The 12,896-nt window shown below is 40.3% G+C and overlaps 1 long non-coding RNA gene across 1 annotated transcript; it reads right to left on the bottom strand.

Annotated features, from left to right (window-relative positions):
- Nucleotides 1-537: 537 nt before the first annotated feature.
- LOC125223465 lies at nucleotides 538-1,635 on the bottom strand. The gene is made up of 2 exons (XR_007176719.1): nucleotides 908-1,635; nucleotides 538-758 (listed from the first exon to the last, which is right to left on the bottom strand). It is a non-coding gene; the product is annotated as an uncharacterized LOC125223465 (long non-coding RNA).
- Between the last annotated feature and the right edge of the window lie 11,261 nt (nucleotides 1,636-12,896).

The raw sequence follows: 12,896 nt of genomic DNA, 5'->3' as shown, positions 1-12,896 counted from the left end.
GAAATTCTTTGTGGAATATTCATTAGAGCCGAACATGTAAAACTTTTCATTGAGTTGATTTGTTATGATTTAGGAGTAATCGAAGCATCGTCAAGAACTCGAGTAAGCACAATAGTTATATAATAATAATCCCAAACTAGAGATGTAATGTCCAAGTACATGCAATTAAATAAACTTTTGATTCTTAAGGAGTTGGTTCAGAATCGTGCAAGTCTTGATGAACCTTTTGTCCGATGAATATCCGAGTAGCAGCACGATACACTTATCATTTCCTACACATAAAATGAAATAAAATATAATTTCTTATAATACATAGTATAAAGTATATGCCAAGATATTTGTAACATCCCGAGTTTTCGTGCACTAGTTTTAGAGTATAAAAAAAAAATTTACGAAAGGACGATTGGAATTAAAGTGCAAGAAATTTAAGTTTGTAAACTACAATTATTGGAAGAAGAAAAAGAGAATAAACTAGCACAATACTTTATGAAGAGGATTTACATATATTGAAGAGATTAATGGTAAAGGGCTACACAATGGAAAAGGACTATACAATCTTATTGAGAGGTGTGAGATTTTGCTACATAATAGTTACATTTAGAAAATACAAAAGTGGAAGCTACAACTTAGCATTTCAAAGATGCCAAACTACAATATTCGGATACTAGCCAAATAGAGCAACTAAATCTAAGTGTTTCCCTCATTCCCATCATTCTCGATTTTCGGCCTCCACAAGCTCCAAGAATGCCTCCATGTACCTACAAAGTTTACACCAAATTGGGGTTAGAAAGTGCACACAAGTAAAGAGAGAGGGAAGCACAAGCTAAATAAAGAGATGGAACATTTAATGGGTAATATAGCTAGAAGAGCTACAAGATAGAGCATGAGGTAAGAAAATCTTGGTCACCATCTCTTCTAACATCAAAAGGGAGTCGAGACAAGGGGGCATTGGAGAGCGAGCTCCTACACAAGCCCAAAAGTAGAAGATGAGACAAACTCTCATCTCCCCGTCGATCAAGGCCGAGAAATCAGCCAAGAAGATCAGCCACCATCACCAAAACGGCAAGAATCTCACAGTCATCAAGCTCGAAAGTAAGAGAGCTAGCAAGCCCAAAATAGGAGCCTTTGGCTCCAAGTCTCAAACCTAGCTTCCAATAGCTTAGCACTATATAGGAGCCATCTCCTCACCTCCTCCACCATCACTTTCATCATCACAATTCCACACAACACCATAAGGAGAGCAGCGAAGGAAGAGGGAGAGGGGCAGCGAGTGGTGACGGCAAGGACAGCCACCACCGAGGAGGATTCAACTACGTTAAGGTAATCCCCTCGATACCATTCTCGGCATCACGTTAGAACGCCACGAAATTTCCAGAACTTAGAATCATAGGCAGCATGCTCACGTAGGACAAATCATAGCGATAGGATCAACGAATAATCAGTTGCCATAGCTACTGCCCAAATATCAAGTATAAACATGTCAAGTAACTCCCCTACCAAGAGCTCATTCCAGTGAGCTAATTGTTTCCCAAGATCAAAACTTTAGAACATCGTGATATAAAACAATTCCTCTACTGCCTTCAAGTAGAACAACAAAGCAAATCAGAATAATTAAGGGGTTAGGGGGAAAGAAGACTTAGCTTTATTGCGAGGAAGCGGCGACGCCGCTGGAGCAATAGCACGAACGACGGTGACGCGCCTTGAGTCTCGCCCGAACAGCAGCAGCAGTAGCAGGAGCCTTGAGGAGCAGCGACGGCCTCCGCCGGACTCCGGCAGCGGTGCCGAGCGACCAGGGGCGGACGCGAGCGGCAGAACGAGACGACTGCTCATGGAGGAGCGACACTTCTCTGTCGGTGATTTCGCCGAGCGAGAGAGGGAAACCGACGGAGGGAGAGGCGACGCCTTCTCCCTAACCGGTACTTCACCGGATAGAGAAATCAACGCAGAGAGCAATGCAGGTCGCTGGCAGCAGCGACGGAGAGCCGCGACGCAGAGGAGCTTCTGCCCGCGACGCGAAGTAGAGGTTGGTGCGAGAACCAGCACGCGGCGGAACTCCGAGTTCCCGTCGGGGTACCGACGATCTTCGCTGGAGAAGGGAGAAAGGAGGCGCTGCCTCTCGAAGTCTTCGATCTAGGATCCCAGAATCAAATTTGAGGATGAGTCGAGAAGGGGAAACTGAGAAAGGAGGCGGAGCGGTGTAGTTTTCGCCGGAGGAGGCGTGAGAGAGAATGAGGAGGTGCCGCTGATTTCCTAACTTAGGGATTTCATTTGGGAAGAATGAAGGTGATTTGGGGGAGAAATGCCGATGGATAAGGAAAGGAGTATATTTGGGTCCTCATTAAATTTTGATGGGCCACTACTAATTTTCAATTGGGCCAAAAGAATTAATCCTACACATGAGCTGAAATTAAAGAATAGGGCCAGTAAGTAACTCATGATTTGGGCCGAGAATTATTTATGTTGGGTTGGAATTTATTTAAGGATTAAGTTGGAGCTCAATTAATTAATTCCCGAATAATTTAGTAAGTTCCCAAAGATGGAAAGTGACGAAGATGGAGATGCGAAGGGCCGAACGGTGACGCCCTGCGACGCCATGGGCGGCCTTAAGAAAATTCAAGGAAAAGATTTAAGAAAGAATTTTCCAAGAATCCATATTAAATGCTCAAGTAATTATTTTAAAGATATTGAACTTCTCCGAATTTAGTTTAAGTGGACAAATAAATCCTACAACTTAATGAAGCCCGAGAAAGGACTAGAGATCCTATGAGACAAGACTAAGGATATAGGTGCTATGCCATAGGGTACATGCATTCTTTCTAAGGAGAAATAGTTCGAATACTAATTAGCGCGTCGCGCTATTTATTTTCAAAGGATAAAATGCTCAAAGGGCAAGTGAGGTCAAGGCGAATAATTGAATTGAAGAATAAGCATATCAGGTGGGCTTTCTTTATCCAGCACACTAGTGTGGATATAAATCAAATACTTGTGAAATTATGAAAAATCATATTTTCTTAAAATGGAGCTATGATTCTTTTCAAATTGTTGTCATACCATAAATGTTTTGCTTTGATGATTGTCATTGGATTGTCATGGAATGATGGGTGACCGATGGAGCGACACTTGACTGGAATGAATGATGAATGATTAATGATGAATGATGAATGATGAATGATGAACGATGAATGATGAATGACGAATTCTCAAGTTCCAGCCCTTTTCTTTCCCCCGCTTCTTTAATCCCTCCCATTAGTCGCGGTTTACCCGCTTTCGCTATCCTTAGCAAAATGCGGTCGTGACAATATTTGAGGAGTGTCCAAGTAAGGACACTTGTCAAAAAAGGGATTTTTGTCAAGAATTCTAAGAGAATATATATAGGGTTGGTGTTAGAAAATATAAATAAGGGTGTCGGTCGTTTATACTTGAGATCATCCAACAACATGTAATGGTGAAGGTTATAAAGAAAGTCATATATATTTACAACAACTGCATAAAATGTACTACTACATGTATGCTGGTCGTCTAGTGCTGAATATATTCTTGGTAAAACATACATATAAGAAATACTACATATTTGTATTCTAAGGAATAGTAGGACTTTTGAAAGAAGTAAAGGATTTTTACGTTTGACAAAATGCACTTGATACAAGTTGAAATGCTAAAATTAAATGTTACTACTATTGTATAGTAGAATTTTCCTCCCTTTGTTCCTTGTTAAATGAGACATTTCTTTTTGTTACGAAGATTAAGAATAATTTTTTAAGTGGATGGTGAATAAAGTAAAAGACAATAAAGTAAGAGAGGAGAGTCCATTTTGTCAAAAATAGAAATAACTTAATTATATTGAAACTTCCCAAATTAACAAAAAATAACTCTAGTAACATAGAACAGAAGGAGTACAACATTAGGCTGACTTGTAGCTTAGAATTATTTGCATATTGAAGTAAAAGATAACAAGGCATGCATTCATTATTTTTTGATATGATCACTGGCAGACCCAGTAAGGCCCTGGGAGGGGGTTAAGCCCTTCTCTAATTTTTTTTTTTTTCCTTTTATCCTATTGCTAAAATCTTTTAAATTTTTTAAAAAACAGTCTTAAGTCCTTCCTAAATTAAGGTTTTCGAAGACTAAATTGTGTGAAATTAATGTTGAGAAGGGGCTGAAGTCGTTGAGTTAAATATGATAAATCAAATTTGTAGAAGATGGTTGTTACGGCTGTTTTGGAGAAGAAGATGACCTCTAAAATATTTAATTATAAATATACTTGAAATAATAAGGCCTTGAAAGTAGCGTCAGTTGATTTCAATATACAGTAGCTGTATAAATAATTAAATACTAAGTGGATAAAGGTTTTTACTGCTTTACTTTTTTATTTTCTTTTCTTTTCCTTTTATTTCTTTACAATTCTATTATACAAATATTTATTTGTTTCAAAAATGTTTGTTTAGAGTTTTCATCCTATAATTATAGTTTAAAGTGCTCATATTGAATAATTTGAAGTTGTCTCAAATAATATTTATCTTCTTTTACAACTACTTAGGACAACATTTTGAATTACTCAGTTGGAATATTTTGTTTAATAGGAGTAGTATCTCCTTTGTATGTGATTAATCGTCTTACTATGATTTAATCTGTACTTAAAAAATATATTAAAAAAAAAGTTAGTGCATTATGAGTTACATTTTCATATATTACTATAATAAATTGTGATTGAGACGAGTTAGTGAAATGTGGAGTCTACTTATCGAAATAAAAGAGTAAATGAGACCAATACGCGACACGTACAGGAAATGGAAATAAGAGACGATTATTCACGGATGAAGGAGTATATATATTTCAGCCCCTACCACGATTTATTTCTGCGTCCGCCATTGGATATGATATAATTGCTCTAATCAATAATGAACAGACGACTTTCAAATTCAACACTTAGATGAGTTTCAAATTCAACATTTAAATCAAAACAGTAACATAATTAAAGATTTGCTCATAGCAAAGAAACAAGTTACAATGGGTTACAAGCAATCCCTGGCCTTGCTTGTGGTGGCTCTCCTCCTCTTGGTCACCGCGACTCCTCTTGCACATCCAGCGGAAACTGCCCCGCTGGGTCGGTAGGGATCCCAGGAGTGGCGGAGAGTCTGAACTGCACTACTCTCCTGGGAAGCGTGATGACGCTCGCCCAGGGCGTCACCAACTCCATTGGTGTTTTTAACCTCGCTTTGCCAAATTACTTGGCACGTTGGGCCCTGTCATCAGCACAGTCCTACCATGTAACGTCGTCACTAACCTTCCTCTCAATTCCACAGTCTGCCCCATCCTCAACACTGTCAACGGCACCCTTACCGGCGTTCCCGTTTTTGTGAACGCCCAACTCTTTACCGAGTTGTTCGGTTCGGTTTTTATTAATTTTGTTGTGGAGTCGCTTCGCATCGTCACGATTGATTAGGGTGAAGAGGTTGGCATCGGAAGCGCTCACATAAATCAATTACATAATAATTTCGATCTATTTAGCGGATTATTTAGACAAAATCTATTCGCGTAATTATCACATGTATCATGCTCATAACTCAAATAATAACATGCTTTAAATTAATTGAAACCTAAAACATGCTTTTCTAAGGTTTAGCCATTATACCTTGTTGATTCTCCAAAGAATCGAAGATAGCTAGCGCCTTCTCCACGTGAAGATCTTTAGTACAAAACCACGGATCTTCTGACTGGTTCTCAGACTGTGGACTGATATTAGGGTGGGCTAATCTCACCAGTGCACTAGGACTTATATAGAGAAGACAGAAATCCGTTCCCTCGAAGGAGAGAAAATTCGACCACTACTAGGAGTAGGGGGCCGAAAATTTTAGAGAAAAAATAAAAAAATATTTTATGTCTCATTTATTCTCCTATTTATAATAAGTCACATATTGGGCCCAGACAGGGATCTATGGAAGGCTTTGGATATGGGCTCCTCCAATTAGCTTTTTACTAATTAAATTAAACCCAATTTAATATAAGCTTAAAATTGGAATATTACGAGCAGCCACTACAGAAGTAATATTGCACTCCCCATCCAAATCCGAAATTATAAGTACTTCGGGTTTCCAATACTTTATATTTATTTCCCGCGCTTAAGATAGAAACATCCATTAATTAATTATTGTTTGTTATGGACTTAATTAATTAATATCTTATTTATTCCAAGAGAGGACTCAACAAGAAAATCTTATTTATTATTCATAGAGTAATTAAACTCCAACTAGCTAGGTTCCGAATAATAAAACCTTATTTCAAGCTTCTCTTGAGGATGTTATCAAACGAGACTCATCTCGCGCACGATTCAACATAATAGCAATCCTAGCACCGCTAGATATTAATCACCACTACCCAATATACCAGGCTTATTGGGTTGCGAAAAACCCGCACCATTTGGTAAGTCAAAGTAGTGCATAATCAATACCGTATGCTCAATGCTAACGTACATTGATTGAGAAATAATTTACGAGACCTCGTCTTTCAGTAGATAGCATAAAGACTGTCTCGCTGTTAGATCCATTCAGTGCTATACCACACCAACGTCATCTTATTTCAGTAAGGCTTAGAAATAATCGGACTGACATTGCAACCTTTCACGATAGGTAGTCTAAGCCTATCTAGGTTGTGAAATTATTCTTTTTCTTTGTTTAGAACTGATCGTGTTACCTTAAAGTGAACGACGCCCACAACCGGTCTACTAAAACAAAGACTTAGACTTTGTTAAGTTACTTATACATTTAAATATGCAATAAACATCCATTAAATGTAAAACATAACAACATTATGACAAAAATAATCTGTTTATTCCTTTGGAAAATAAAATAAGAGTTTTAACAGTATTCAATCACTCGAAAGGTGATTTCTAGTATACAAACTCTAACAATCTCCCACTTATACTCAAAACAGCTTTCGAGTATACAAAAAAAATGTGCACTACGTCTAATTCTCCCACTTATACTGAAAGCGAGTTGAGGTCTCGAGCGAGTCGAACTCCCATTCCTTCTACATGGCGTTCGAACGGTTTGACCGCCAATGCCTTAGTAAAGGGATCTGCCAGGTTGTTCTCTGACGCAATCTTGACCACTTGTATGTCTCCTCTCTGCACTATATCTCTGATGATATGATACTTCCTCTCAATGTGTTTGCTCGCTTTGTGAGCTCTTGGTTCCTTCGAATTTGCCACAGCACCAGAATTGTCACAATAAATGGTGATGCTCTTGGGCAGATTCGTAACCACACCTAAGTCCATAAGAAAGTTCTTGAGCCATACAGCCTCCTTTGCAGCCTCCGAAGCGGCCACATATTCGGCTTCCATGGTAGAGTCTGCAATGCATTTCTGCTTTACACTCTTCCAAATTACGGCTCCACCTCCTAAGGTAAACACATAACCAGAAGTAGATTTCCTCGAGTCTTGATCAGCTTGAAAGTCTGAATCAGTATATCCCAAAGGACATAGCTCGCCTGCTTTGTAAACTAGAACATAGTCCTTAGTCCGTTTAAGGTACTTGAGTATGTTCTTTACTGCAGTCCAATGTCCTTGGCCCGGATTTGACTGATATCTTGCTACCATGCCAACAGCAAAGCAAATATCAGGCCTTGTACAAAGCATAGCATACATGAGACTACCAACTGCCGAAGCGTATGGTATCCTTCTCATCTCTGCTATCTCAGATGCTGTCTTAGGACACATCTCTTGAGATAAATGGATGCCATGTCTAAAAGGTAAGAAACCTTTCTTGGCATCTTGCATGCTAAAACGACTAAGTACAGTGTCGATGTAGGGCTCTTGAGATAAGCACAACATCCTTTTCTCACGGTCCCGTAGGACCTTGATACCTAGAATGTGTCCCGCGTCTCCCATATCCTTCATCTCGAACTGGTTTGACAACCACGTTCGTACTGATGACAACATCTTTTTATTGTTTCCAATTAGAAGAATGTCATCTACATATAAAACTAAGAACACCACATTCCCCTTCTCAACCTTCTTGTACACGCAGCTCTCGTTAGGGCATTTTTCGAATCCAAACTTATGAACAGTTTGATCGAAACACTGATTCCATGATCTAGATGCTTGCTTGAGGCCATAAATGGCCTTCTTAAGCTTCCAAACCATGTGCTCTTTGCCCTTGACGGCATAACCCTCGGGTTGTTCCATGTAGATGGTCTCCTCAAGACTACCGTTCAAGAACGCAGTCTTAACGTCCATCTGCCACACATCCCAATCCATGTAAGCTGCTATAGACAATAGTATCCGGATCGATTTGAGCATGGCCACTGGGGAGAAGGTCTCGTCGTAATCGACACCTTCCTTTTGGGTATACCCCTTAGCCACTAGTCTTGCCTTAAAGACTTTAACTCGTCCATCGGGTCCACGTTTACGTTTGTATATCCACTTGCTCCCAATGGCAGTACAGCCTTCGGGTAGGACAGATAAATCGTAGACGTCTTTGTCTATCATAGATTGTAGTTCCGAATCCATTGCACTTACCCATTGGCAATGATCGACATCCGCCTGCGCCTCTGCAAAATTCCAGGGATCTAGTACATTGCTGTCCGAGGAGTGATCCATAGATTCTCCCAAACCAATGTACCTTTCGGGCTCATGAGAGACCCTCCCACTGCGGCGCGGCACTACAACATTAGGTGTAGAAGTTGAAGGTTCGGGAATTGGTTGTACTATAGGTACTTGTTCTTGGTTAATGGAACTTGTGACTGAAGTGAGCTCTTCAAGAGCCACCTCACTGCTGGGTTTATGATTCATAACAAAGTCTTCCTCTAAGAACGTCGCGTGAGTACTCACTATGACTTTCTTGTCTCGGAGACTATAGAATTCATAAGCTTTCGATCCTTTGGGGTATCCTATAAACAAACATACCTCTGTCCTTGAGTCCAGCTTAGTTGGATCCTTTTCCAAAACATGAGCTGGACACCCCCATATCTTGAGATGCTCTAGATTGGGCTTGCGCCCATTCCACAACTCATATGGAGTGGCAGGAACAGATTTTGACGGTAAATTGTCTAAAATATGGCTCGCGGAAAGCAAGGCATGTCCCCAAAACGAAATAGGCAGTCGTGCATAACTCATCATCGATCGGACCATGTTTAACAAGGTCCTGTTCCTTCTTTCAGCTACGCCATTCTGCTGGGGTGTGCCCGGCGCAGTCAGTTGGGATTCAATTCCCTCTACCGATAAGTAGTCCAAAAACTCGGCACTGAGGTATTCGCCTCCGCGATCAGATCGCAGGCTTTTGATACGTTTTCCATGATGCGTCTCAGCATAAGCCTTAAACTCCTTGAACTTGTCAAAAGCTTCAGACTTAAAGCGCATCAAATAAACATATCCAACTTTCGAGTAATCATCAATAAAAGTGATGAAATAGCGAAAGCCGCCTCTTGCCTCGGTTGACATTGGTCCACACACATCAGTATGAACGAGTTCTAGTACTTCCTTGGCCCTATTACCTTTCACCCTAAAAGGTCTCTTAGTCATCTTGCCTTCCAAGCAGGATTCACACGTGGAAAATGATTCAGTATCTAGCCCTTTAAGAAGGTCTTGATCCACGAGAGTTTGAATCCTCTTTTGGTTGGCATGACCAAGTCTAAGGTGCCATAAGTACGTTTCGTTCATTGAACTTGAAGGTTCTTTTCTTTTCTTTGAAATTTTCGATGCATTATTGAGTTCTAATTTGCGATTATTAAATTGTGTAGATATGATTGTGTACAGATTGTTTTCCATGATACCACGACAGATATAAGAACCATCTTTCTTAATAACACAACTGTCATTAAAAGAAATCGAATATCCATCAAAAACCAATTTAGAAACTGAAATTAAATTTCTTCTAAAAGAAGGTATCAACAAAACATTCTTCATAACCAAAAATCTATCACTACTAAAACGCAAATAAACGTCTCCCACTGCAACGGCCGCCACTTTAGTAGCGTCGCCCAGCTGGACTTCGATCTCTCCATCATATAGCCGTCTTGTCACCTGCATTAAGTCAGGATCAAAACAAATATGATCAGTAGCTCCAGTGTCTATAACCCAAGTATGAGATGAAGTCGAAGCCAAACATGACTCAACAACTAGAGCTTGGTGCATACCTGTAGCCTTGCCCTTTTTAGGGCAGTCTGGCTTCCAATGCCCCTTCTCTCCACACTTGAAACACTTTCCGGTTTGCTTCTTTCCCGACCTCCTCTTTCTCTTTCCCTTAGCTTCCTTAGGTGCGACCTGGTTTGTCACTTTCTTCTTTCCTGCGCCAGGCCTAGGGCCAGAGGAACGATGTGACGAACTGACCATCGCAGCCTTAGCTTGGTTCATGAGATCCTCTGCCGACTGAAGTTCAGTCAACAACTCAGCCAAGGTGTAATTTCTCTTGTTCATCTCAAAGTTGAGCTTGAACTGCTGAAAGCTAGGGGGCAGACTCTGAAGGATGATAGTAACTTGGGACTCGGCATCAATGACGCCTCCCAAAACCTCAATTTGATTGAGGTGGCTCATCATCTCGAGGACATGGTCCCTCACAGACGAGCCTTCCTTCATAGTCTTGCACATGATACTCCGAAAGGCTTGAGACTTAGCCGTTCGATTCTGAGTACCAAAGAGATTTGTGAGATTTTCCATAATCTCGGTGGCAGTTGCCATGGCGGCATGCTGATGTCTAAGCACTGTTGACATGGAGGCCAACATATAACACTTAGCCATCTCATTCGCCTTATGCCACCGTCTATGGGCATCTCGCGCTGCCTGCGCGGCGTTAGCCGCCGGCACTGGGGGCCGTGGAGTAGTGAGCACAAACTTGTACTCATCAGCCGTGAGAACGATGTCCAAATTTTGTTTCCATTCTATGTAATTTTGGCCCTCGAGTTTGTTTTCTTTAAGAATTGCAGAAAGAGGATTGAGTGACATGTTGACGATTTAGTTTGCACTGCAAAACAGAATATTTACTATTTGTCATAAACTTATGTGATGAAATTGAGTAGATTAACCATAAAACTTTTCAAATTCTCACAACTGTAAAATTAAAATTTTGTACCCTCAAGCAGAGGTCAATACGCATTAAAATTTTAACATTTTTACTGGTCACAACACCGACGAATAGTCCAGAGACCGCAGCACGGCATGGCCGCCAAATGTTGCCTAAGCACGACCATCAGATTTAGCATTACAGAATCTCGTTTCTACAACACACTCCCATAACAATGCTCATGCGTTGATAACAAGACCAAGCTATCTCGTAAATTCTGTTTGAACTTCTGAAACTTGTAATTTCTTAGGATTATTGTCCCCACAGCATGGGTGGCGATAATATTGGAAACTACTTTCTAGTCCATACTATTTACATTTGAGAAGTCCACCTATATGAACTCGCTATTTCTTAGGATTATTGTCCCCACAGCATGGGTGGCGATAAGATTCAGAAATTAGCTTCATAAGTTGTGGACCAATCGATGGAGACCATATACAAACTTAGTTCGTAATTATCGCTTAGATATTTAAGTTATGGTTTTTCATTAATTATCCTTAGCCTTAGTGCAGATTAAAGGCTTAATTAAATTCTGTTGGTATTTAATTGACTGGATAATTAAATCTTTTATAATCTTTTAAACATCTTATTAAAGGATAATATATTAATTACTAAAGTTTAATCCATATTCATGTCTTCTATAAGATTTATCTAAAATAATTAATTATTTATATCTTTGACTGACATGAATAAATAAACTTAAATTAATTCCTTATTAAGATTGGGAAGAGAATAATATATTTTATTATTTAATGAAATCCTACATATCTATCCTTATTAGGATTCTAGATATATAATATAATTAGGAAACTATTAAATTATTCTTGTCCACATCATCTAGGATTAAAAGATATCCCTAGATATGGTCAATAATCTAAATATTCCTAAAATCTAGGGAAATCTTCCCAAAATATTTTATTTCAATTAAATAATAATATTTTAATGATATCTTTTAATTTAGGAATCAAATAATCAAAAAAAAATATTTCACCGTTATCGCGTCGTACAAGGTTGGCACGGTTGCCCAGCGCGCGGCGAGAGCCACGTTTCTCTGGCGAACTCCATCCCTCCTCGTTCGTGCTCGCCTGAACCAGCCGCCACAGCAAGCTGCGTCGCAACTCTTGGTTCAGCGACGATCGGTTAGGGTTCGACTAGGGTTAGGGTTTAGGCTAGGGTTAGGGTTTCTGGTTTGAAGAACCGCCGCTACTCGTCCGAGAGCAGCGGTTTCCGGTCAGCCTCCCCTTCTGTCGAACGCCGTCTGATCTGGGGTGAGGGCCGCCGCGGTCTCGCCGACGGCGTGGACGAGCCCTTGCTCGTTTTCACGTCGCCGCGCGATCGCTCGCCTTCTCCCACTCGACAGCCGCGATTCCCAAGGCATTCCGGGACCGGTGGTCTCGCCGGCGGCGCGCACGAGGCCACCCTCGTCTGCGTGTCGCCGACCGATCACCTCCCTCGCTCGACAACCCTAATTGCATGTCGCGCGATTCGTCTCGGCGCAAGCGCCGACGAATCCCACGTCTCTTGCGTTCAAATATTTGAGTTCTTCGTTTCGATTGTTCTTAGTTCATCATGCATAAAATATAACAACTAAAAACAAGAACATGCTTCGAAAACAAAAACGCATGCATACATTAATTTCGCGAAATTTAAATCCAAATAATCAGAGCCATAGACTGGCTCTGATACCAATTGACGGGGTTGGCAGCGGAAGCGCTCACATAAATCAATTACATAATAATTCCGATCTATTTAGCGGATTATTTAGACAAAATCTATTCGCGTAATTATCACATGTATCATGCTCATAACTCAAATAATAACATGCTTTAAATTAATTTAAAC

Source organism: Salvia hispanica, chromosome 4 (genome assembly GCF_023119035.1).
Source record: "Salvia hispanica cultivar TCC Black 2014 chromosome 4, UniMelb_Shisp_WGS_1.0, whole genome shotgun sequence".
NCBI classification, from domain to species: domain Eukaryota; kingdom Viridiplantae; phylum Streptophyta; class Magnoliopsida; order Lamiales; family Lamiaceae; genus Salvia; species Salvia hispanica.
This window is presented reverse-complemented; position numbering and strand designations above follow the sequence as displayed.